Here is a 25,137-nt window from a genome sequence, read left to right as displayed (position 1 = left end):
AGGGGTCGTGACCCACAGGTTGAGAACCGCTGCACTAGACAGAGATGTCTGTAACAGAGCCTGGAGCCCCAAACCTGTCTGTCCTACACCCCCAGAGCCTCTGTGGCGGGCAGGGTTGGGGGGTCGGATGGAGGCGATCTCGGCTGTTTTGCTCGCTAGCCGCGGGAGAACCTGGGCTGACCCCATCCCTGGGCGGGGCGGCGAGGGGGAGGTTGGAGGCGCGGCCCCCTTAAGGCGGCGCGGTGATCTCAGCCCCGCGCTCGCCGCCCCGCCCTCCCCGGAGGCGCGCTCAGCGCGCATGCGCACCGCGGCGGCACTTCGCGGTGCCCGGGACGCTCCGGCCGCGGCGACCAGACTCCCGGGCTGCGGTGCCGCCCGCCCGCGCCCCGCCCGCGCTGTGCGTCGCCCGCCAGCCCACGCCGCTGCCGCCATGGGCTCCTGAGGTACCCGCTGGCAGGTCTCGGGCCGGAGGGCCTGAGGGGGTCGGCTGTGGGCTCCGGGGGGCGGGGGCCGCTGGGTTTGGGGGAGGCCCGTGCAGGGGGCACCCCGCGGGTCGCGTTGGTTGACCGCGGATCCTCGGCCCGAAGGCGGCGGCCTGGCCGAGAAGGCAGGAAGCTCCCGCCGCCTCGCACGTCCTGACCTGCGCCCCCTGCCCTCCCCGCGGGGTCGTGGACCGCCCGTGGGTGTGCCCTGGCCCCCTCTTCGCCAACGTGGCGGCGCCGGCGCCCGGAGTGTAATCGGACCTGCCGTGGGGGTGGCCGGGGGAGCCGGCAGGCGGATGGGCAGCCTCTTTGCCAGTGGGATTGTGTGCCCGGTGGGTGTGCTGGCGCCGGGCACCGCCTAGTGAGTGGGGGAGGCATCCGTGCTCGTCGGGGCTGTGACCCGGGAAGGTGCTTGGCCTGCAAGGCCCTTGGGGATGCTTGCATGGAGGGCGGACCGGCCTTGCATACCGGTCAGCTGCTTGGAGGGGCACCCGCGGAAACCGGGGACTCCAAGGAGATTGGCCTTGAAAGAGGCCATGGAGACTGGGTTAGGGTGTGTGTACCCGTCCTGTGGGTTGTACATTTCCTCCCTGGTGCGCTGCCTGGGTCTAGAGCTGGTGGACTCCAGGCCGTGGCAAGGCATTGAGGTTGTGGGTGAACATGAGTATCTGTTCCCAATTCACATCTCCCCTGGGGTTGTGCAAAGCCAGACACACACACCCAGGTCACCCTGTCGCAAAGCAAGTGCTTGCACGCCTAATACCTGTGTGTGAGCTGACGGCCATGCATTATTTATCTGATTGCCTGGTGCTTTATGTAAGGCAAGCAGCAGCAATCTGTGCCCTGGAGGCCCTCGGTCTGCGAGTCAGCCAGGCCAACAAGCTCACCTGCACCTGCAGAACAGGCACAGGCTCAGAGGTGAGGCGTGTTTGCAGTGCCCCTTCCCATCTCCCCTGTCTGCTTGCTCCATGGGCCCTGAGGCTCTGCACGGCAGGACATCCTGTCGAAGGGCCCTGTGTGTATCAGAATTGGGGCCGTGGGGCGGGAGGGCCCTAGCGGCCAGGCCCGAGTGCCCATTTTGTCAGGCCTTGGACGCAAACACATATTGTCCCCTGGGTACAGGTCCTCTCAGGTCAGGGAGGGAATCGAACTCAGGAACAAGGAATAACAAGGATGTGACCTATATAAAACAACAAAGGGTGTACAAAGTGATTTTTGTGCTGGGAGAGGGGCAGTGCGGCCTGCAGAAAGGACATGACTGACATAAGGGGACAGCTGAGCTGAAGCCTGAAGAGTGACTAGCATGTATTTTCATGCTTTCTACATGCATTTTCCCCGTTCATTCTCTCAGCACTTGTGTGCCTACGGAACTTGTTATAGCTATTTGGCAAGTGGGGAAACGGAGACGCAGAGGGAGTACACGACCTGCTTGTCCACGGTACGTGGCAGGCCTGGATGGAGTCATCCTTGAACCAGGACCTTTCTCTTGCTGCCAGACCTTGCTGCCTTGTAACTTACTGAGCATCTGCTAGGTGCCTGGCACAGTGCTAGGGGCACAGGGGTCTGAAGATCAAGGAGACCCGGTGCCCAGCCATTAGCAGCTCTAAGCCTGTTGGGGAGACGGACATAAATAGTGACCCCAATCCAGGCGTGAGGCCCTGGTAGGCAGCGTGGATGGAGAAGGCAGCGTGAATTCCCCGCCGAGAACCACAAGCACCCCGGGGCTCCTGTGTGCAGCCCTGGGGGTTCTGGATGTGTGGGGAGCTGCCCCCGCCTGGGGGTGGGTGGCACAGGGACCCCCTTCTGCAGCTCTCCGGGTGGCTCGGCTTCACGGCAGAGTGGGGCCCGGTGATCCTTGCCCTAGTTTACTCCTGATGGCCGAGTTCTCCGCAGCTCAGGCGTTTGTCTGGAGGCTGCTTTCTCCCCTTGGCCTTTGAGGTTTTGCTCCTGGTTTCTGGCGGGCCAGCCCAGCTCTCTCCCCAGAAGGGCTCAGTTCTATTTCAAGTCCCTGCTGTGCTCGTTTCTCCCCGTCAATTCCCCGGAGTGGAAACAGCCTTGGTGAGGCAGAGTGCGGCTCTTTATTGTTGTGCAACCCAGTTACAGTGAATGTCCTTCTGGCTCTGCGGGGCCTTGAGGCGGGATTTGCTGTGTGAGTTGTGGAAGGCCAGCAGTTGGGCCCTGGGAGAGAGCTCTGTGTGGGGTCTACGGTAGGACCTTCACAGGCAGTGAATACTCACTGAAGACCTACTGTGTGCCTGGCACGGTGCTAGGCCTGGAAGAGAGGCCTGAGGCGTGCGTCGTGCCTTCTAAAAGGCTGTGGTTGGCTAGGGGATCCAGAGTGCAACAAATATGTGCAAGACAGTGCTCTTCTTGCGGGAGAAACAGGGCCCCACAGGGACCAGAGGACAATAGGAACAACAGCTTGTTTATGAAACACTTACTGTGTGCCAGGCGCAGTTCAAAGCGCTTTCATAAAATAGCGCACTTCATCTTCCCACCCCCCAGGGAGCTGGAGCAGGTACCGTCACACTTTGCAGAGGAGGCAGCCTAGGACGTTAGGGCTGGGCTGGTTGGTGGAGCTGAGCTTCGAGCTAGAGGGTCTGACCTCAGAGCCTGTGCTCTTTCCCCACCAACCCTGGAGGGTCCCCGAAGTCTTCCTAGAAACTGGATGTCCTGTGCCTTGAGGCTCCTACAGAAAGGGGCGTTCTAGGCAGAGGAACGGAGATGTGGAGGCTGAAATACCTCGCCTCCCAGACCCGGCTGTGGGGCTCGGCATGCAGGCCTCTGAAGGCCCCGCTAAGGCGTTTGAACGTGACCCAGGTGTGGTCATCGGGAGCCCTAAACGTTCCCTGAAGGAGGTGACGGCCTCAGCCGTGTGTGACAGGACCGTGTGATCATCTCCCTCCTCCTTCCTGTGTTCCCACAGAGAACTCCAAGAAGACACGGCCTCCCTCGCTTTTGCCTTCCCTCGGCTCACTGGCATTCTTTTTCGTTTTTGCTGCCTTTTCCCTTCTCTACTGCCCTAGAACCAAGTCCTTTCTGGGCCTCACGGGTTCTCACCGACGGCTCACACTGCAGAACTGGATTGGCGTGGGCAGCGCCCTTTCCCATTTGGGAGCTGCGGTGGGCGTCCAGCGTCCCCGTGCCCACGCTCACCAGCACTCTAAATACAGGCAGAGAGTGGGGACAGAGTGGGAACTGGAGCCCACGCGGATTCGCCGAGAAGGTGCCTGCTCGACCTGCCTGCGGTGCTGGGTCTGGCTGCCTGCATTTACGCACGGCTCTAGGCGCTGTGTGTCGGGGCCGGGAGGCTGGGGGTCTTTGCACTAGGTCAGTACTGAAGCACAGTTGAGGGGTCCACATTGGGTGGTGTGTGGGAGCTGATGGGTATGGGATGAGAGGGGAGGAGTTGGGGAATTCTTCTGAATTGGGTGCCTTTGGAAGGGAGGCCAAGAATTTGGGAGGGGAACAAAAATGGTCACTGGCAGCACAGGAGAAAGGACACCCCCGGGCATTGGCAAGAGAGGGACGTAAGGAGCTGAGAATGGGAGGTGGAGTTCAAACCCTCTCGCTCTTAATATCCCCGTGGCCTAGGGCGTGTTGCTTACCAGCTTCCAATTCCCATTCATTAAAAATTGGGAGGCCCTACTGGCTAGGTGCTCAGTTGGCTCAAGTCTTGTCCCAATACACCCGGTTTGTGGGCCGATACCCCTCAGGACACATGCAAGAATCAACCAATGAACACATGGGTGGTGGGTGGCGCAAAGGATTGCTGTTTTTCTCGCTCTCTCTTCTCTCCCCCACGTCTCTCTTTAAATCAATTTTTAAAAAGATGGGAGTAATCATGGTGCAGCCGTCATGCGACTGTCATGATCCACTGTCTGCATGGAGCTCAGCACGGTTCCTGGATATAGAATGTGCTCAGTAAACACTGGCTTTTATTACTACTCTGTGGGCTATTGACTTACTCAGGAAAGAAGCATTGATGCCTGTGTGCCTGCCATGTGCAGGCAGCCGCCCTCACGGAGCGGAGTCCACCGGAGCATTTGCGTTGTCACGGATGCACTGAGAGAATGTCAGGATGGTCTCGCCTGGGCGGGCACTTCTCTAAGGAGGTGGTGTTCATTTTTTTTTTTTTAATATATTTTATTGATTTTTTTTACAGAGAGGAAGGGAGAGGGATAGAGAGTCAGAAACATCGATGAGCGAGAAACATCGATCAGCTGCCTCCTGCACATCCCCCAATGGGGAAGTGCCCGCAACCCAGGTACATGCCCTTGACCGGAATCGAACCCGGGACCCTTCAGTCCGCAGGCCGACGCTCTGTCCACTGAGCCAAACCGGTTTCGGCGAGGTGGTGTTCATTTTTATTTACTTACTTTTAAAAATATTTTTTTATTGATTTCAGAGAGGAAGAAAGAGGGAGAGAGAGAGAGAGAGAAACATCAATGATGAGAGAATCATTGATGGGCTGCCTCCTGCATGCCCCCTACTGGGGATCGGGCCCACAACCAGAGCATATGCCCTTGATGGGAATCAAACCTGGGACCCTTCAGTCCACAGGCTGATGCTCTATCCACGGAGTCAAACTGGCCAGGGCAGGAGGGGACATTTAAGCTGTCACCATGTGTAAGGGGACGAAGCGGGTTCCGGGCAGAATGAAGAGCATGTGCAAAGCAAAGGCCTGAGTTCTTGTCCACAAAATGGTTTGACACTGGGGCTCGACACCTAGTAGGCCCCCAGTAAATGTTAATTGAATGTGATCTTCTCAGCCTCAAGAAGGACAGGAAGAAGAAAGTGGGAGGGGGCCATGGAGAGAAGAATTGGATGGCCCAGCCCGAGTGGCTCAGTGGTTGAGCGTTGACCTATGAACCAGGAGGTCACAGTTCGATTCCCGGTCAGAGCACATGCCCGGGTTTTGGGCTCAATCCCCGGTGGGGGGCATGCAGGAGGCAGCAGATGGGTGATTCTCTCTCATTGTTGATGTTTGTATCTCTCTCCCTCTCCCTTCCTCTCTGAAATCAATAAAAAAATATTTTTTAAAAGAGGATTGGATTGTCGCCAAGTTTCGAGTTTTCTCAGGTTCCCTCCCCATCATCTCTGCCTCTGCGAGTGAGAAGCAGCGCAGCTCTGGGACCCTGCTTGGCCTAAGGACAGGGGAGCAGGGCCCTGTGCAGAGTCATTGAGATGCAGGAATTAGGCAGGCGTCACACCCCTGCAACATTTGTTCGCATTCCTGGTGCTGTTTTAGCGCCGCTGAAACCCTACGCTTGGGCAGAACATAGAAGGATGACATGGAGCCTCTGGGTGGTTGTTTTCTAGTCTTAGTTTAATGATGGCGCAGTGTCTGGCACAATGCCTTGCACGGAGTAGGAGCTGAAACAGTTTTTGACTAAACAAATGAAACAGTTGGATGGGTAATGTCATTGCCACTCTGGGGGAAGGTGGTAGGATTCTTGAGAAGTGACAGCTGTTAAGGCCAATCAGAATAGGATTGCTTATTAGAAATGAGTTTATATCAGGAGCCCATGGGGCACATTAAACAGCCGTGGGTCTGCCCTACGTCGGGCGCAGTCCGATAGCCTGGGAGGTCTCAGGCCTGGGCTGCGAGGCAGGAAGCCCCACAGTCACCTCCTTTTCCTCTTCTGGGCGGAAAGCGGAGAGGGAAGATCCCACCCAGAAAACCTTTGTGCCTGACGCGCGTCACTTCCAGCCCTACCGTGCTTAAAAAAGCTCGTGCGCTTACACTGAGTGAATATTTCTTGGAAAGTTTGCATTGCTGATCTTGGTGGTTCAGCCTTTGGAAAACAACAGGCTTCTCTGGTTTTGAAAATAGTACTTGTTGATTATAGTAAACTTGGAACACAGAAAAGATTGGGGATAAGACTAAAAATCATCCCGTATTTCATAACCAAGAAATAATCACTGTTGAAGTGTGGGCACGCTTTCTTTCTAGGCACACTCCTGCATTGCCTCATCGTTCACAGCGCACCAGGTCATACGCATTTGCCCATGGAACTCAGGCGTTAGCCACAGACAAAAGAGTGAGACAAGTTCTAAAATAGCGCCCAGTGCTTCATCTCAAATTTGAGGGGTGGGGAGAGCACTGAGTGGAGAGTCAGAACCAGATGATGGCCTGAGCTGAGTCACTTGCTCAGCAGTGAGTCTCTAATGGGGCTATTCGTACCCTCTCTGCCCACCTTCTGGGTGCCACAAGGTCCCAGGTTAGAAACCCCCCAAGGGGAGGGGCCTGCTTTGGAGGGAGAGGAGGTCTTCACAGTTGCATGAGATGGAAGAGGTGTGTGTGTGTGTGTGTGTGTGTGTGTGTGTGTGTGTGTGTGAAAGAAAGAGAGAGAGAGCGAGACAGACAGACAGACTTCTTTTCCGACCTGCAATCTGTTTGGTGACCCCTGAACACTCTAGTCCAGCTGTGGGCAAACTACGGCCCGCGGGCCGGATCTGGCCCGTTTGAAATGAATAAAACTAAAAAAAAAGAAGACCGTACCCTTTTATGTAATGATGTTTACTTTGAATTTATATTAGTTCACACAAACACTCCATCCATGCTTTTGTTCCGGCCCTCCGGCCCAGTTTAAGAACCCATTGTGGCCCTCGAGTCAAAAAGTTTGCCCACCCCTGCTCTAGTTGCCTTGCTGGGGAGCCTTGCTCTTGAACCTTGTGCCTGCGGCCGCGGGTGGTCCCAGGATGGCTGTTCCCCACCCCCACCCAGCAAAGGGGTGGAGTGAGAGCTCTGGCAGTTACTCTATCTGCCCCTGAAAGGGATTTTCACTTCAGAGAGCTTTCCACCCTGGGAGACATGCATGTAGTTTGACACCTTTATTTGTCTCCTGCTCCAGCCCCTGTGGACAGCCTGCACCCGGGGAGGCCCTGCCCCGCTGGCAGGTGGCTAAGAACCTTCACTCCGCTGGGCTGTGCTGGTCCCCAAAGCCCTCTGGGTCACCATTTACAGAAAAGCTTTGAGGGAAAATAACCCCAAGGCTGCTGCTGCCACTGCTGGCAGGGCCTCCGGGCGTCCGCCTCTAGCACCCGAGTTTTTTTATTCCACACAGAATGCACAGAGAATCTGGGATTCCATTGCAGTCATTTTGGGTGCCTGCAAGGCACAGTGATAGGTGTTGGTGAAGGGATATGTGTGAGGATATTAATATTAATTAATATTGATATACTAGTTAATACGAAGGTTACTATCTTCTCTAGACTGTGTAGGACTTTGCAGTTTGCACATGACAGTTCACCTATATTGTTCATTTAATTCTCCCAGCAGCCCTGGGACCTTGGAATTATTGCGCCTGTTTTGTAGATGGATAGACTGAGGCTCAGAGGGGTGAATTTGCCTGAGATCCTTTGGAAGGAAGCACTCATGTTTTCAATATCGAATCCTGTGCCCTTGCTGCTCTGAGCACCCAGCAGATGGAATTGTGGCTTAGCCGTGGAAAGCGCTATACTTAGAGGATCAGTCGAAGCTGTGGGGGCCCCAGGAGGCAGCAGTCTGCTCTGCCTGAAGGTGGGCTGAAGAGACAGGTTCCCTGGGGCAGGGCCATGGGGCTGGCTGAGGGACAGTGGAGTGGCAGGTGGAGAAGGGAAGGGCCTTCCAGGTCGTGGGCCTCCTCCAGTGCGCACAGGGACAGGAGACACAGGGCGGAGTGCGCTCTCCTGGGGTGCTTGGGGTCACAGCTTCACCTCCATGAAGAGGAGGTGCATCTCCACACGAGTTTGTCCATGATTTAAGCAAAGAGGATGTGTGGAAATCTGGATTTACCAGAACAGCACGTACTAGTATTTGCTTTACCAAGAAAGGCTGGTGTATTGTATGTGCGTTAGAAACAACTGAATAGCAATAACCTCGGTGCATTTATGTGCGATGTGACTTCCAGGAGTCCCTGGCCCTCTCAGTCGGAACATTGCAGGGCTGGGAAGCGGGGAGGTTGGCCAGGTTCTTCCTCTCCAGTGCTGCCTGTGGTCTGCCCGGAGGTATCTCGCACTCACCTGGGGGCGGACAACCATTTCTTTCATTCACAGTTGTCAGGAGTTGGGCCGGATTTGTGGACGTGGGAGGCTGCTGCGCTTATCCTGCGGTCCTCCCTCACACGGAGGTCTCTAGGTAGCCAGCGCCCCGCCTCTGTCCTTCACCAGCTGCCTCCTTGCAGACCTAGGGTGAGGCGGCCATTGCTCTCGGGCGCACCTTGTGTAACGCCCGTGATGCACGCTGAGTGTCATGCAGTGTGAGGGTGCCATGCGGGAAAGTGGCAAGAGGTGCTCAGCTCTCATTTGGTGGCCAGGCTGGAACACTTGACCCCCTGACGCTCTCTACTCCCAGCCCCTCCTGCCTGCCTTGAGTGCACACTCTGGCCTGCCTGCTGCTCCCCCGGGCGCTGGCACCTTCACCGAGGGAGACCAGTTACGGCTGGGTGTTGTGTCCATCTGCCGTGGGAGCAGGGCATCAGAGTCCCTCTGTGCTGGGAAGGCTGAGGAGCTGAGAGGGTCGGGGCTGTCACTTACTGGTGAGGAAATGCAAGTTCATGGATCAGGGTACCAGACGAGTATGGGCTGACCCAGGTTCCGAACCATCTCCTGACCCGGCGCTCTGTTTGCTGACAAAGGGTTTTTTTCTGCCATTTCTTCCTCTGGGCATCCTTAAAACTATACACTGTCAGCATTTCTCCCAATAATTTGTCTTATTTCTTAGATGAGTGATTTAAGTGCATCCTGCCTTTCTGGCGACATTTTCAAAATTACAGCTACTTGTATGCATTCACCCAGCAGCTCCCTTCTAGGAATTTATCCTACAGATGTGTTAACACATGTGCACAGTGACTTATTTGCAAGGTTTGTCATTGCTGCCTCACTTGTAGCAGCAGAAGGCAACCTAATGTCCATCAACGGGGGTCCTGTGACAAATGGTAGTCTGTCCGAACCGGGGGATACTCTGCAGCCATAAAAATAAGATGGAGCCCGGCCAGTGTTGCTCATTGGTTGAGCGTTGACCTATGAACCAGGAGGTCACTGTTTGATTCCCAGTCAGGACACATGCCTGGGTTTCGGGCTCCATCCCCAGTAGGGGGCATGCAGGAGGCAGCCGATCGATGATTCTCTCTCATCATTGATGTTCATCTCTCTCTCTCTCCCTTTCTCTCTGAAATCAATAAAAATATATTAAAAAAAATAAGATGGAGACTCCACGCACAGGTATGGGACAGCCACCAGAATAGATTGCTGTGAAAGGAGCAGGTACAGGGCCCGCGACGGGGGTGCCTCCATCTGTGTAACTGGAAAGGGCATTTGCTGATGTTGGTACACACGGTCTCGGGATTCACAAAAAGTGACTGTGGTGCCTCTGGGATGGCGGCTGGTACCGGGAGACTGCTCACTGCAGATGCTTCGTACCTTTTGAGTTCCAAATTGTGACTATGAGATGTTTTAAAAAAAAATTAAAATTATATAAACAAGAGCCATAAGAAATGTATCCTCACCTACTGCCCAGTTCAGGAAAGTCAAGGCTCAGTCAGCCTTGCTCAGGCCCCTGAGCGCCATCTAATAAAATACGTGTGCTTGGGTCTCACAAAGGGAAGGGACTGGGTGTGAGCGTTTGCACGTTTCTTGGTTGATACGACACCAGTCCCAGCCCTGGAAATGAAGCCACACCCGTCTGGCCCCTTCGAAACACTGCTGTTGGCTGGCTTGTCATTTTATTTTACTTGTTTTTGATTCCTCATCTGAGGATATGTTTTCATCGATTGGTTGACTTCCATCTGCACCCTGACCAAAGATGGAGCCTGCAACCTTTTGGTGTACAGGACGACGCTCCAACCAACTGAGCCACACCCGCCAGGGCAGCTGGCCTGTCATTTTAAAGCTCTGAAACCTCCCACTGATTGCAGAACCCAGGCCCTCTTGAGCCACACGCTCCTGGTCGCCCTTTCCTCCAAGTACCTCGACTTCCCATCCCTATGCCTTTGCTCAAATCCTATCTGCCTTTCAAGGCCCAGCTCAGTTTCCACCTCCGCATGGCCCTCTGACCTCCCCCGCCTCTTTATCTGTTCCTCTCCGCTGACACTTAAGCTGTTTTACATTGTGTCCTGGTGTCTGATTCTTCACTGGGCTGCGGGCTCCTCTAGGGCCAAGGCCAGGTCATGCTCACAGCCCCTGATTGGTTAGATGTTTGCCTAGCTGCCTTCTTCCTGGTGGGATTGGAAGCTGTGGGGGCAGGGCCTCTTCCATACCCATGAACCCCACTGGTGCCTGGCACAGGCGGGCCCAGCCTCACAGCAGGAATAACAACAGCCTCGTGGCCGAGCGCCCAGTGTGCATTCTTTCCACGCGTTCTCATGGGGACCCGTGAGGTACAGCTGCTGTGACCCCTCTTGTGGATGGAGAAGCAGGGCAAACATCTTGTCAGGTCACACAGTGAGAAGTAGGCTCTGGATAGAGGTCTGGCTGCCTCCAAAACGATGTTTCATCAGTTTACCACCTTCCTCAAATCACGAGTAACATCGATACCCTTGGCCCATTCTCATTGCCTGTCCCACCGGCCAAGGGACCCTTGTATTGTTACTCTAGTGTGTCCCCCCCCCCCCCACTAGACTGAACCCCTTAAAAGGTTAGTCATGTCTGAGATACCCTTTGGACTTAGCACAGAGAAGTTGCTTACAGGTATGTGTTTATACTTTTTAAAAAATAGATTTTAAAGAAAGGGAGAGAGAGATATCAGTGTAAGAGAACATTGATCAGTTGCTTCCCACATGCACCCCAACTGGGGACCGAACCTACAACCTGGGCATGTGCCCTGACCAGGAATCAAACCCGCCACCTTTTGGTGCACAGGATGATGCTCCAACCAACCGAGCCACACCGGCCAAGGCTGTATTTATATTTTTAAACTTTTCAAGGTTTGGCCTCGGCTGGTGTGACTCAATTGGTTGAGCATCGGTCCGTGCACCGAAGGGTTGCTGGTTAAATTCCTGGTCAGGGCACATGCCCCGGTTTCATTGAGGTCTGGCTCCCTCTCCCTCTCCCTCTTCCTCTCCCTCTCAATCAATAAAAAATCTAGCCGAAACCAGTTTGGCTCAGTGGATAGAGCGTCGGCCTGCGGACTGAAAGGTCCCGGGTTCGATTCCGGTCAGGGGCATGTGCCTGGGTTGCGGGCATATCCCCAGTAGGAGATGTGCAGGAGGCAGCTGATCAATGTTTCTCTCTCATCGATGTTTCTAACTCTCTATCTCTCTCTCCCTTCCTCTCTGTAAAAAATCAATAAAATATATTTAAAAAAAAAAAAAATCTAAAGAGAACCCCCAGCTTTTCAAGGCGTGACTTACTATGGTCTGTGGTAAAGCACACTAATCTTAGATGTACAGTGCGGTGGCTTTTTATGTCTGTGAATGCCTGTGCAAGCCACTGTCCAGATCCAGCTGCAGAACACTGGCAGCACCCGGAAGGCTCCCTGGGCCTCCACCTGGTCACCCACCCTCCCGAGGTAACACTCCTCACACCTCCTCACTGTTGGCTGGTTTGACCTTCCCGTAAATGGAATCCTAGAGAAACATTCTAGTGAGGTTCATCCGGGTGGTGGGTAGCAGTTCTTGTTCCTTTTCATGGCTGCGTAGGAGTCCACTGTTCAGTCCACTTTCCTGTGGATGGGTATTTGGGTTGTGCCCAGCCTTTTGCTGTTATAAACGGGGCTGCTATGGGATTTCTTGTTGTTGTCTGTGGGGCACATGTGGACTCAGTGGGTATACATACACTCAGGGTGGAAGGCTGGCTCCCCACTCAGTACCTACTGTGTGAGTGAAATTCAGGCTGGAATTCCTCACCGAGGTGCCCTGGGCAGCAGCCAGGCTTCTTGCTGACGGGGTCCCAGGGGTTGGGCAGGTTCAGGGGACTTTGCTTAGACGACTTGCTCCCACGGGGCAATGCGACTCTTTAGGTCTAGGGTTCGCCACCTGAAGGGGACCCATTTTGCTCAGTGCTGGATGGGTTTAGCTGGTTGGAAAGGTGGTCACACTTACAGGGGTGCAAAACCCAGCTAAAGAGGCTTGAGCGTTGGCCCATCTCCTCCCCGTCTGGGAGAAAAGTGGGGTGACCACCGTTTGGCCCGGTATATATTTTTTAAACAGACTTAATTACAAGGCTGAATGAAGTGAGCCCTCGTGGAAGTGTGCCCCAGTTGAAGGTTTTTGGATTACTTCGTTGTTCACTTTATCCTGTCGCCCCCTCTCCCCTTCCCCCAAAGAGTGAAGGATTAGATGATTTTTCATTTCTGGTTGACAGATTCATGGGAACTCGGCCCCAGGAGAAGGGGAGAGACGTGGAGTCCCAGAGTGGCTTCTGCTTGTCTGTTGATGGAAGGGGAGTGGGACTGAGAGATGGGACCCTCCCCCTCCTGAGGGCATGTGGTTCTTTCTCCAAAGGCTTACCAGGCCGAACTGGGGGTTGTTGACCTGCTCTAATGTGGATCAGCCTTCCCCCAAAGGCAGCCGCACAGAAGTTCCCAGAGGCACGCAGTCCTGGAGGCAGGAGGCGCAGGGGGCGGCTGAGGGGGCAGCAGCGTGCGGGCTCAGACTCACAGCGCCCAAGCCCCGCTCCGCCGCTGAGCTCTGTTAAGATGGACGCGTCTCCGTATCTGTTAGTTACAAGAACACTAATCCCTCTCAGGCTGTGTTAATATTCTGGAGACGTGTGTGCAAGTGTGCTGCCAGCGAAGCTCGGCCAGGGGGTGTGTGGCAACTGCCCGAGCGAGCACTTCATGGCTGGAGCTCAAAAGGGTTTGGATCTGAGGCTGATGAATGAAAATATGACCTCAGAAGGTTTAAAAAAAGAGCAGACGGCCAGACAGGGCTAGCCTGGGTCTCAGATTGTTGGGAATGTGTGCTCTCGGCCTGACAGGGATGCAGTGACTGAAACAGGAGCGTGGTCCTCCGAGGGGACAGCGTGCCCGGCCTGCTCTCAGTGCTCTCCCCCGTTCACTGTTCACTCCTTACCGCTCTCTCGGAGGCAGTGTGGCCGCAACCCCACTTCACAGCAGAGGAAGCTGAAGCGAGAGGGTTACATAACTTGCCCAAGGACACAAAGCAGCTAAGCCGCGGAGCTGAAAGTCAAGTCTAGGTGGTTTGGCCCTGAGCCCACGGCTGTGACGACCCTTGGGAATCTGTGGATTTGGCGGTACAGCAAGGGCAAAGTGACAGACCCCACTTAGCAGGGGCCTGTGGGCAAAGGACTTCCGCCCTCCAGGCCCCTGTTTCCTCATCTGTAAGTCAGTGTATTAATTCCCTCCCGCTGCTGTAACAAAGTGCAGAAACTCAGTGACGTAAAATGCAAATTTATCATCTTCCCGTTTTGAGCTCAGAAGTCAAAATGTATTTCACTGAAGTCCAGGTGTCGGCAGGCTGTGCGCTCTGGGGGCTCCGGGGGAATCTGTCTCCTGCCTTGTCCAGCTCCAAGAGGCCCCTGGTATTCTCCGGCTTGTGGCCCTCTCCTCCTACTTCAGGGCAAACAGTGTAGCCTCTTCCAGTCTCTCCTCCTGCTTCCATTGTCACACCGTCTTCTCTACACTTCACCCTCCTACCTCCTTCTTTAAAAACAGTAATTCATGTATTGGTTTTAGAGAGAGAGATTTGTTGTTTCACTTATTTGTTCATTCATTGGTTGATTCTTGTATGTGCCCTGACTGGGGACTGAACCCATAACCTTGGCTTTAATCAACTGAGCTACCCGGCCAGAGCCTGCCTCCTCCTTATAAGGACACTAGTGATTCTATTTGCCTCCCCAGATAATCCGAGATCATCTTTCTTGTAATCGCATCTGCAAAGTCCCTTTTGTCATGTAAAGTAAAAACCTCCCAGGTTGGGAGTGAGCATGTGTGGAGGCCATTATTCTGACTTCCCTACAGGAAACGGGAGGGGGTGGGGGGATGGGGGCAACAGCCAGGTGTCCCCACAACACGAAGTGAAGATGACTCAATACAGTACAGGTGAGACGGTGAGATGCTCCCTGACATACCTAAGTCCCAGGCAGGTGGCCTAGTTCAGTGAGTACTACCCGTAGCTTCGTAGCTTTTCTGGAAAAGGTAGGAATCTCAGAAGGGGAGTCCCCTCAAAGGCGTCTTTCCTGGAGGAGGATGGGGCAGGGCCTGTGTAGGGGAGCTGTTTCTGCCTCTCAGTTGTTCTCTAGGTGTCCTGGCTCATCAGGCCTTGCCAGGGCCTGGTTGAATTTTGCTCAAGGCCCCTCACTTCCCTGTCCTCCATTCTGTGCTCTCCCGTGCCCCTCTGGTGACTGGTTCAGCTCCCTGACCACCGATAGAGGACATTCATGAACTGGCACGCCTCCTTTTCTTGTGAACTGGCTTTGCCCAACCCTGATCCCCTGACCCCTGACCCCTAACCCCTGCAGCCTGGCTTTCTGGACCTGAGATGAGCTCCGTCCAGCATGTGGCTGGTGGCCTTGCAGGGCCCTGTGTCCTGCGTTCCCGTGGCTTCCAGACCCACTTGACTCGGCCATCAGGAGGGCTCCGTCACTCAGGCCGCACTGCCCTCCGTGGGGCTGGCTAACAGCACCTGGCATGCCATGCCCTGTTCGAGTGTCCGTTGACGTGTTGTCTCGTGCCTCTGTCCATGCTGTTTCCTCTGTCCCCAAACTGATCACGCAGCACATACCTTACCGCATGGCACCCGGTCCCGGCCCTCGTGGAGCCTGACTCACAGAGTGTTAATGGCTAAGTCTGCTCACAGCTGTGGTCAGTGCTACGCAAGACGGGGAGACGTGCCACGTACAAACTGTAATAGATCACAGCAGGTGATAACTGTCCAGGCAGATGCGGATACAAATGGGGGGTGGTGAGGAGAGAACGTTCCATTCCCCGAGGTGGACATGGAGGTGGTGGAGGTTCATCACAGAGGTTTAGAATGAAAAATGGAAGGAACTGCAAAGGGCGAATGTTTCCTCATCCAGTCAAAGCATATTGAGTGCTAACTCTGTCCCGGCTCTGAGCTAGGTTCTGGCCAGAGGTGCACATGAGACATGACCCCTGACCTCCGGAAGGCCGCAGGCTAGTTGGGGAGAAGACAGGGGAGAGTAAACTGCCTGCAGAGGTTCCTCCATCAGTGTTTCTGCCCCGGGGGCTTCTTGTCCTCTTTGACTGGAAGCTTCCTTTTTTTAGAAACAACCAGAAAATTGCTAGACCCTTGTTAAAAGCATCACTAGCCCTGGCTGGCTTGGCTCTGTGGATAGAGTGACGGCCTGCGGACCGAAGGGTCCCGGGTTCGATTCCGGTCAAGGGCATGTACCTCGGTTGCAGGCTCCTCCCCGGCCCAGGCCCTGGTCAGGGCACATTCAGGAGGCAACCAATGATGTGTTTCTTTCACATCAATGTTTCTCTCTGTCTTTCCCTCTCTTCCACTCTCTCTAAAAATTAATGAAAAGTACCCTCAGGTGAGGATTAACCAACCAACCAACGAAACAAACAAACAGAAAACAACCAAAAAACCCATGTCTGTCTCCTTCCTGTTGCTCCCATCAGATGGACCAGGTGTGTCCTGATGGAACACGTAGAACAAGTCCCTTTGCCCTCCTGGCGTGGCCTCCACGTTGGAAGATGTGTGTGAGATGGTGTGACTCAGCCTCCATCCTCTGCCCTCACTCAGCCCAGCCCTCCCTCCAGCCCACTGTCCACATTCTTCAGCCGAGCTCTGGAAGGGTCGGTGGGGAGGGGGCCGAGTGACGGAAGCCTGTGTGTGCAGCAGGTGGCTCCACGGCAAGCATTCCTTCACTCACTGACGGACCGATTCTTCTCTTCTAAACCCCTACTGTGTGCCTGGCACCACCCTGGTCCTAGAGATGGAAAACTCGGGCGTGGGGAGGCAGGAACCCTGTCAGAACTGACCTGTTAGTCCCAGGAGTGAGCACAATCTGCTGGGCGGGCGTGGGCCGGCCCTTGGGTGGGGCGGTGATGTTACGGTGACTCGGGAGTGAAGAGTTGGCGTTCTCCACGGGGACGGGGCAGAGGGGAGGGCACGTTGGTGCCGCGTGGGGGCTACGTGCGCAGGGACCAGTGTTGCTGTCTCAGGGAAGAGGCAGGAGGTGGGACCGAACTGCCAGGGCCCTGGGCTCTGCAGCGGAGTCTGGCCTGCAGCCCCGTCAGGTCCTCATGTTCTCAGAGGCTCTCAGGGCAGGGGAGGGGGCATGGTCACTTTTGAAAACAAGTGAAAAAACAAACCATGCTGATCCCTGCATGCTTGAGCAGCAGCCTCCCTGCGGCCCTGAGGATGGCCCGGCCCACGTCCCTTCCCCTTCACCTTCACCTTCACCTTCACCTTCACCTTCACCTTCACCTCTCTGGAATCCAGGACACTTGAAATCCCAGCGCTTCTTCCTAAGTCTGCAGCAGGCTAATTTTGTGGCAAAAATGTGACCTGAATTGATGTGAGACTAATTATGGTCTTTAAAAATATCTCACCTTTCTCTGTGGAAATACGATGTGTTTGATTTTGGGATGCTGCCCAGAACCCTGTGAGGGTGTCACCATATACACACCATATACAGCACCACGCAGTCCTTTCTAAAATCTGAAAAACTGAATTCCTAAACTCACTTGGCCCAAGGGCCCTGGCGACAGCCACCCGGTGCACCCAAGAAACACATTCAGAGACAGCCGGGTACCTGCCCGGGCCCAGTCGGGTGGCAGTGCCGATTCCGGCCCCGTGTCCCTGACTCAGCATGGGACAGAGTACAGACTGTGGCCTGGCCTCCTCACAGCCGTTGGGGTGGTGTGCACATAAGGACAAGGGTGTGGAGCGACCTGGCTGGCAGATGGGCCTCCAGGGAGAGGCCCTGCCCGTTCTGCCTGCCTGCCCCGCAGACTGGGACAGAGGCAGACATGTCGCGGAGCAGAGGGGAGCGTGCCAGCCTCCAGCTTTTCCCATGGCTGACAGCCCTGCTCTCCAAACTTGGCTCACACACCCCTACCAGTGAACAAACTTATACTGAGGTGCCTGTAACTGTCTGCACGTATTCCGTTACTGTTACATTGTGTGCGTAATAAAACCTACCCCAAAAATAGAAACCGAAGGATGAGCTGAAGATGAAATCATTAAAAACATTTTAAGTGATTTTGTTGGTGGTACAAAAAGCCTTCTGTCTTCATGTGCTTGATTATTTTTGGAAATTGTGCTTTCGTGCTCTGCGAGCGCAGTTGGCAGGTCTGGCTCTTACGTTCATTTGGGTTAGAGACTTGGTTTTAATGGCTGCCCAGCCTGGGAAAGATCCCTGCCGGGGACACGCAGCCGCACACAGGAAACGCATCACTGGCTTTCTTTCTAAATCGGGTTACTCATTTTTCCATCCTGTCCACCGCGCGTGCAGAGGATTTGTTGAAATTTGGCTGGTACATTTCCACCCTCCCTGATGCCAGATGTCTTTGTAAACTAAATGGAAGGTATTTTATTTTTATTTTAAAGTTCTTAACACAGGAGTGAGTCCCAAAACCACTCAAATGCTTTGGAAAGTTTTAAGCAGATTAGAAAATTATGTTAGGTAGGTTTATAGGACTTCAGATAGGAGAGTTTTTGTAATACTGTTTTTGGTAACAAAATCCCACTACAGTAGAAACATTCCTGAATAGCACTAGCCTGGGTTTGTTTCAAGAGCAGTGCCTTTCTCATTCATTGTGGTAAATTGTGATAACATATTAAACACGCTTAAAAATATTTTGAAAACATCACTGAGAAGCACATCTCTGACAATCAGTGGTTGTAGAAAGAAAAGGCAAATTTGGAGCAGTTTTTTTTGTAAAAGAAAGCTGTGTTAAACTCATTTATTAGGTTTGACAAGTGTTTTTTTCATTGTTTTTCTAATAAGATAACCAGTCAGTCTCCGATACAGATGATTTCCTGAGTTACTGCCCGTCCCGTCACAAGCTTTGTGGAAAACTGCTGTTCTACTGTCTGAAGTTTTTATTGTGGACATTTTCAAATGCACAAAAGTAGAGCAAATACTATAATGAATTTCTGTCAGTCACTTCATTCAAAGTTAGCAACATTTGCAATCTTTTTAAAAAAAATATTTTTATTGACTTCAGAGAAGAAGGGGGGGGAGAGAGAGAGAGAGAGAGAGAGAGAGAGAGAGAGAGAGAGAGAGACGGCGAGAGAGAGAGAAAGAAACATCAATGATGAGAGATAATCATTGATTCATTGATTAGCTGCCTCCTGCACATCCCACACTGGGGATCGAGCCCGCAACCAGGGCATGTGCCCTGCATCTATCTTTCCCCTTTTATTTATTTATTTTTATTTATTTGTTTTAATCTCTCCCCTTTTAAAGAGTAAATCCCAGACTTCGTGTTATTTTTCACCCTTAAATAGTTCAATATACATTTCTACTTTAAAAAATTTTATACGTGTGTGTGTGTGTGTGTGTGTGTATAAAATATATATATATATATATATATATATATATATATATATATATATACATATATTGATTTTAGAGATGAAGGAAGAGGGAGAGAGAGATAGAAACATCCATGATGAGAGAGAACCATTGATCCTTCATGCCCCACACTGGGGATGGAGCCCACAACCCAGGCATGTGCTCTGACCAGGAATCGAACCGTGATCTCCTTCTTCATAGGTTGACACTCAACCACTGAGCCTCGCTGGCTGGGAAAAACTTTTTTTTAGTAGTTTAATATATTTTAATAGCAAACTTACAGGAACAACAGAAGACAGACAACATTAAAAACATGTCCTTGCATGTAGGACAACTCAGAAAAGTATAGCGAATGGACGGTATCTACTACTGTGTGATAAAAATGCTACAAACACCATTTAGTTGCCATCAATAAGAAATTTATTTGTTTTTTAAAAATCCAAATGCTGGCAATGTCCAGAAAAATTTAACAGTTTTATTTTATATTGTTATGAAGTTCAACTGCTGAAACTTGTTCACCGAAACATTTGACTTGCATTTATATTTAAAAAATTCACACACAAATGAAAATGGAAAAACTGCCAATACCTGATTTCTGTCCCCTATTTTCAACTTGCAATCATATCCTTAGGTACCTTTTGACCCCACGGGGGAAAAATACTTAACATTCAGAACTACCAAGAACAGGAAGAAGAGAAATTTTATTTTAAAAGAATGAAATGTTTCCATCATAGTGGATCTTAAGCACGTTCTCCAGGTATGCGGCGTGCTGCCTGGATGTCTTGGCATCGTTGTTACATGTTTGGCATGGATAGCACACAGGTTGGTGTCTTCAGAAAAGGTCAACCAGACAGGCCCCCTGCCCCCTGCAAAGCACCATAGGCTGCTCCCTGGAAACACTGTTCTGGTTTGAAGTCCTGAGCAATTTCTCACACCAGATGCTGGGAGGGAAGTTTGCGAATCAGAAGCTCAATGTACTGATAAACTCTAATTTCACAAAGTGCCATGATGCCAGGCCTGTAACTATGAGGTTTCTTCACCCCTCCAGCAGAGGGCGCACTATCGTGAGTGGCTTCGGTAGCCAGTTGCCTCCTCGGTGCTTTACCACCGGTCCATTTGCGGACAGTCTGCTCTGTACGAGCCATGGTATAGAGACCTTTTTACTTTTCCCCTTCTTCGCTGGAGCTTGGCAAGCCGAGGTGGCACAGGCATTAGAGAGTGATGGTGGCTGCCAACACAATTCGGGCAAAACTCGTTTATTTTGAAATAGTAACTGTAGGTTCACACGAAGTTACCAAAATAGTACGTAGAGTCCCACAAAAACCCTTCTTCTCCCACACGGTGACATAATTGCTGTAGGACAGTATCAAAACCAGGAAGTGGACATTAAGACAATACTAATAGCTAGTACTCCGTCGTCACTGTTATTGCATGTGTGTGGTTCTATCTGATTCTGTCACCTGGGCCGAGCCACCACCGCCGTCAGGTACAGAGACCCACCACCTGGAGCGAGCGCCTATGTTCCCTCTTCGTATCTGTGCGCCCCTTTGCTGTTCTCTGCCAGTTAGTCATCTGTTCTCCGTCTGTAGAGGCTTGTCATTTTGGAGATGTTGCATAATGGGAACCAGGCCGTAGTGACCTTTGGGATGGGCTGTTTTCAGTAAACACCATGTCCTGAGCTCCATCTGGGTGGCTGCCTGTGTCAATAGGAGTTCCTCTTTGCTGCGGAGGGTACTCCATAGTCAGGACGCACCAGTGTCCAACCTTTCACCTGTCCAAGGACATTTCGGTTGCTTTTAGGTCTTGGCGATTGCAAGTGTAGCTGCTGTGAACATTTGTGTACAGGTTTTTGTGTGAATCTAACTTTTCCTTTCCCGAGGATAAGTGCATGTTAGTTTTATAAGAAACTGATTTTCATCAGAAACTGTTTCCCAGTATTCCCACCAGCAATGGATATGAGCTCGTTTCTCTACATCTGTGCCAGCATTTGGTGTTGTCATTGCTTTTTATTTATAAGGTGTAATGATAACTCATTGTGGTTTTAGTTTGCATTTCCCTAATGGCTAGGGATGTGAAAAGCTATTTATGTATTTACTAGAGGCCTGGTGCATGAAATTCGTGCATGCGGGAGGCGGTGGGGGGGGGGTGGTGGTCCCTCAGCCTGGCCTGCGCCCTCTCGCAGTCTGGGAGCCCTCAGGGGCGATGTCCTTCAGTTGGGCATCCTTAGCGCTGCTGTGGAGGCAGGAGAGGCTCCCGCCACACCACTGTGCTCGCCAGCCATGATCCTGGCTTCTGGCTGAGAGGCGGTCCGCTCCCCCTGTGGGAGCGCACTGACCACCAGGGGGCAGCTGCTGCATTGAGCGTCTGTCCCCTGGGGTCAGTGCACATCATAGTGACTGGTCTCGGTTTGGTTGATTTGCATATTACCCTTTTATTATATAGGAGAATTGGCCATGTATCCTTTTTTTTTAAAGATATTTTTTATTGATTTCAGAGAGGAAGGAAGAGGGAGAGAGACAGAAACATCAGTGATGAGAGAGAATCATTGATTGGCTGCCTCCTGCACTCCCCCCACTGGGGATCAAGTCTGCAACCTGGGCATGTGCCCTTGACTGGAATCAAACCTGGGACCCTTCAGTCTGCAGGCCAACGCTCTATCCACCGAGCCAAACCGGCTAGGGCGGCCATGTATCCTTCTTAAGTGAAATGTCTATTCATGCCTTTTGCCTATCTTCTAATTTGATTGATGCTTTTTTTGTTGTTGAGCTTTGACGATTCTTGCTATATGCCAGATGCTAGTCATTTGTCAGATATGTGACTTGCAAATGTTTTCTTCCACTATGCTGCTTGTCTTTTCAATCTCTTACCTGAGTCACAGTGTAAGTTTTCACTTTTTGTGAAGTTCAGTTTTTCCATTTTTATGAGTCATGCTTTGGTGTCAAGTCTAGGAACACTTTGCCTGGCCCTAGGTTTCAAAGATTTTTCTCCTATGTCTTCTACAAGTTTTATAGTCTTACATTTTACATTTAAGTTCGTGGTCCATCGTGAATTAATTTTTATATATGAGGTAAAGGTTTGGGTTAAGGTTAATTTTTTTTTTGTCTCTCATGTCCAATTCTGCCAGTATTATTTGCTGAAAAGATTATTCTTCTTCCATTGTAAGGACTTACTTTTACACACCCACCCTGTCATTATCACACCTGAGCAAACTGACACAAGTCCTGTATGTTGACTGTTTTGGGTCCTGTCTAAGCATCAGGACCCAGTAGGTCGATACATTGCATTTGGTTGTAACGTCTCTAGAGTCTCTTTTTCTGTAACAATCCCTCAACCACCTTTGTTGGTAAAACATTAACTTGTTGGAGAAACCAGGACAGTTATCCTGCCAGCGGTTCTCAACCTGTGGGTCGCGAACAATGAAAATACATCCTGCATATCAGATATTTACATTACGATTCATAACAGTAGCAAAATTACAGTTATGAAGTAGCAACGAAAATAATTTTATGGTTGGGGTTCACCACAACATGAGAACTGTATTAAAGGGTCGCGGCGTTAGGAAGGTTGAGAACCACTGCCAGTGAGTGTAGACTGTACGGTGGTCTAGATTTGGCTGATGCTTGCTCATGGAATCATTTAAAAAATATAGTTTTATTGATTTCAGAGAAGCAGGGAGAGGGAGAGAGAGATAGAAACATCAATGATGAGAGAGAATCATTGATTGGCTGCCTCCTGCACACCTCCTACTGGGGATGGAGCCCACAACCAGGAATTGAACTTGGGATCCTTCAGTCCGCAGGCCAGCGCTCTAGCCACTGAGCCAAACGGGCTAGGGCAGTGGTTCTCAACCTTCTGGCCCTTTAAATACAGTTCCTCATGTTGTGACCCCACCATAAAATTATTTTCGTTGCTACTTCATAACTGTAATGTTGCTACTGTTATGAATTGTCATGTAATTATCTGATATGCAGGATGGTCTTAGGCGACCCCTGTGAAAGGGTTGTTCAACTTCCAAAGGGGTCGCGACCCACAGGTTGAGAACCGCTGGGCTAGGGCCTCATGGTATCATTTAATCTGATCCGCTTCCTTTGGTATCTCCTGGTACTGGTGATTAGTTAGAGGCTTGTTTCAATCCCCGTTCACTTTTTGGGCAAGGGTCCTTCTTGGGAGGTGCTGTGTGCTTCCCGTGCAGGCAGTCAGGAGGCTTAAAACTCCCAGTGCCCCGTTTTAGTGACGTTGATCTTGACTGTTGGTTTGCCTCTGCGGCCCGATCCATCCCTTATCAAATTCCCCATCAGCCTTTCACTAGTGGTTTTATCATCCACTGATGACCCAGGTCTCCATCCATTATTTGTCCTAGGAATTGCAAAATGGTCATTTTTTCTTTTATTATTCTGTGTCCTTTCATTAAGGGGACTTACGTAACGTAGAACAACTCCCTTGTCGATTACGTAGTTGCCCTGAAATGTTATAGATGAAGAACTGAGGCTTCAAGCTGGCCGGTGGTGGAGGGTGGCCAGAGTCCTGCGTGGTGACTGCAAAGCGGAGGCGAGGTTGTGCCACTTACAGACTCTGCCCCAAAGTCCCACCACTTTGCAGCCTTCCCTGACCCTCCCCCAGCTGTGGCCAAGGCAGTGAGGCTGCCTGCAGCTCCCTTCCTGCTGGGCACTCCCTCTCCCGGGCAGTGGGCCAGGCCTCCAGGTCGCCCCCGTCGTGTAGAGCAAGTGAGTTCCTTGAGGCTGAGACTGGGTCTTCTAGTGCTCAGTACTGTGTCCAGCTGCCTCAGGACTTGTGTGTTGGAAAGATGATCCCAGCATCTCCCCTCAGGGCTCTCTGTCGCGTCCCTGGCGAAAGTTTCATATTTGGTCCATTAAGAAAATAGGGGACCTGCCAGAGCATCCGGGGTTCCGAGCTCCATCCTGTGCCTCTTTCCCACATCAGGGTGCCGGGACTGCATTGGAAAAGGGGAGCCTTGGAGGCCCTTCTCTGAACCCCTTTTCCCAGGAGAGTGAAGGGGCTACCTAGCCAGCATCATCCGTGCCTTCCCCAGGCCTGGGGGCTGTGCTAGGCCAGTGTCCTGCTTCCTTGTGAGACCTGGGCAGGCAAGAGATCTTTCCCAGGTAGGTGCCTGTCCTGAGTGTGAAAGGATGGGACCCTAGTGTCCATCCCCCCACCTCCCAACAGACGCACACTGTGAACATTTGGTGAGATCTGGCATGGTGTGCCATCCTGGGCCACCAAGCTGGGCCAGCTCGGAGACAGCCTCTGAGGAGCCACCATCGCCTGCCTCTCCTGGGGGCCAGGGGCCTGCGTCTGAGCCGGAATATGGCATCAGATGCCCGGCATGTGTGGCTCGGTGGGTTGAGTGTTGTCTCGTGCACCAAGAGGTCACTGATTCCATTCCCGGTCAAGACACAAGCCAGGGTTGTGGGCCCGATCCCCAGCAGGGGCGTGCAGGAGGCAGCCGATCAATGATTCTCTCTCATCCATGTTTCTATCTCTCTCTCCTTCTCCCTTCCTCTCTCTCAGAATCAATAAAAACATATTTAAAAAAAGAAACTTATAAAAACCCCCAATATTGCATCAAGTACTTCAGAGGGGTATTATGAAAACCTTCAAATCATTTCGTGCTACCCCAGGAGACTGCAAAGCCAAGTTCCACGTGATTTTTCTCATCTGTCAGTTGGAGAAAATGTTACTTACTTCAAAGTTGCTGTGAGAAAACTAGATACTGTGTTTGGGGAAATGATTTGTAAACCACAGGACATGGTGCAACAACATGGCGGGCGTGGGTCCGGGCACAGAAGCCTCCCAGCGCCGCGGCCACCCTTCCTGGCGAGGCCCTCCCCTTCCTGTGAGGACAGTGCCAGCTGCGGCAGGACAGGCGGGGCCCTGTCTGCGGGAGGCTCTGCCGTGGGGGCAGCTCCTCTGGGCCTCCAGGCCGGTGGGAGACGGCGTGTCCATGGGACCTGCGTTGAGCCCTGGCTCTGATTCGGGGCGAGTCCCCCTGAGTGGGTTTCTTCTTGTGAAGCGGGCGACCTACACGAGGGAAGCGAGAGAGCTCTGAGTGTTAGTGTCACTCTGGGGTTAAGAGAGAGGCACTAGAGTGTGAGTGACAGCCCCAGGGAGCGGCTGGCTGGAGCCTGCTGGTGTGCCCTCCTGTGGGCAGGGGCAGAGCCCAGAGTTGGCCTGGCTGGGCAGACGACACAGGGGCCTCTCA

The 25,137-nt window shown here is 52.3% G+C and overlaps 1 protein-coding gene across 1 annotated transcript in view; it reads left to right on the top strand.

Moving 5' to 3' along the window:
* The first annotated feature begins 297 nt into the window (after window positions 1–297).
* Window positions 298–25,137, top strand: part of TMEM184B (transmembrane protein 184B) — a 48,807-nt gene continuing 23,967 nt past the window's right edge. Inside the window, exon 1 of the mRNA XM_036297004.1 lies at window positions 298–443. The gene's annotated coding sequence lies outside the window, so the exon portion shown is untranslated. The remainder of the gene's footprint in view (window positions 444–25,137) is intronic.

Source organism: Myotis myotis, unplaced genomic scaffold (genome assembly GCF_014108235.1).
Source record: "Myotis myotis isolate mMyoMyo1 unplaced genomic scaffold, mMyoMyo1.p scaffold_m19_p_3, whole genome shotgun sequence".
Lineage (NCBI taxonomy): Eukaryota > Metazoa > Chordata > Mammalia > Chiroptera > Vespertilionidae > Myotis > Myotis myotis.
Note: the sequence above shows the minus strand (reverse complement) of the source record. Positions and strands in the feature narration are given on the sequence as shown.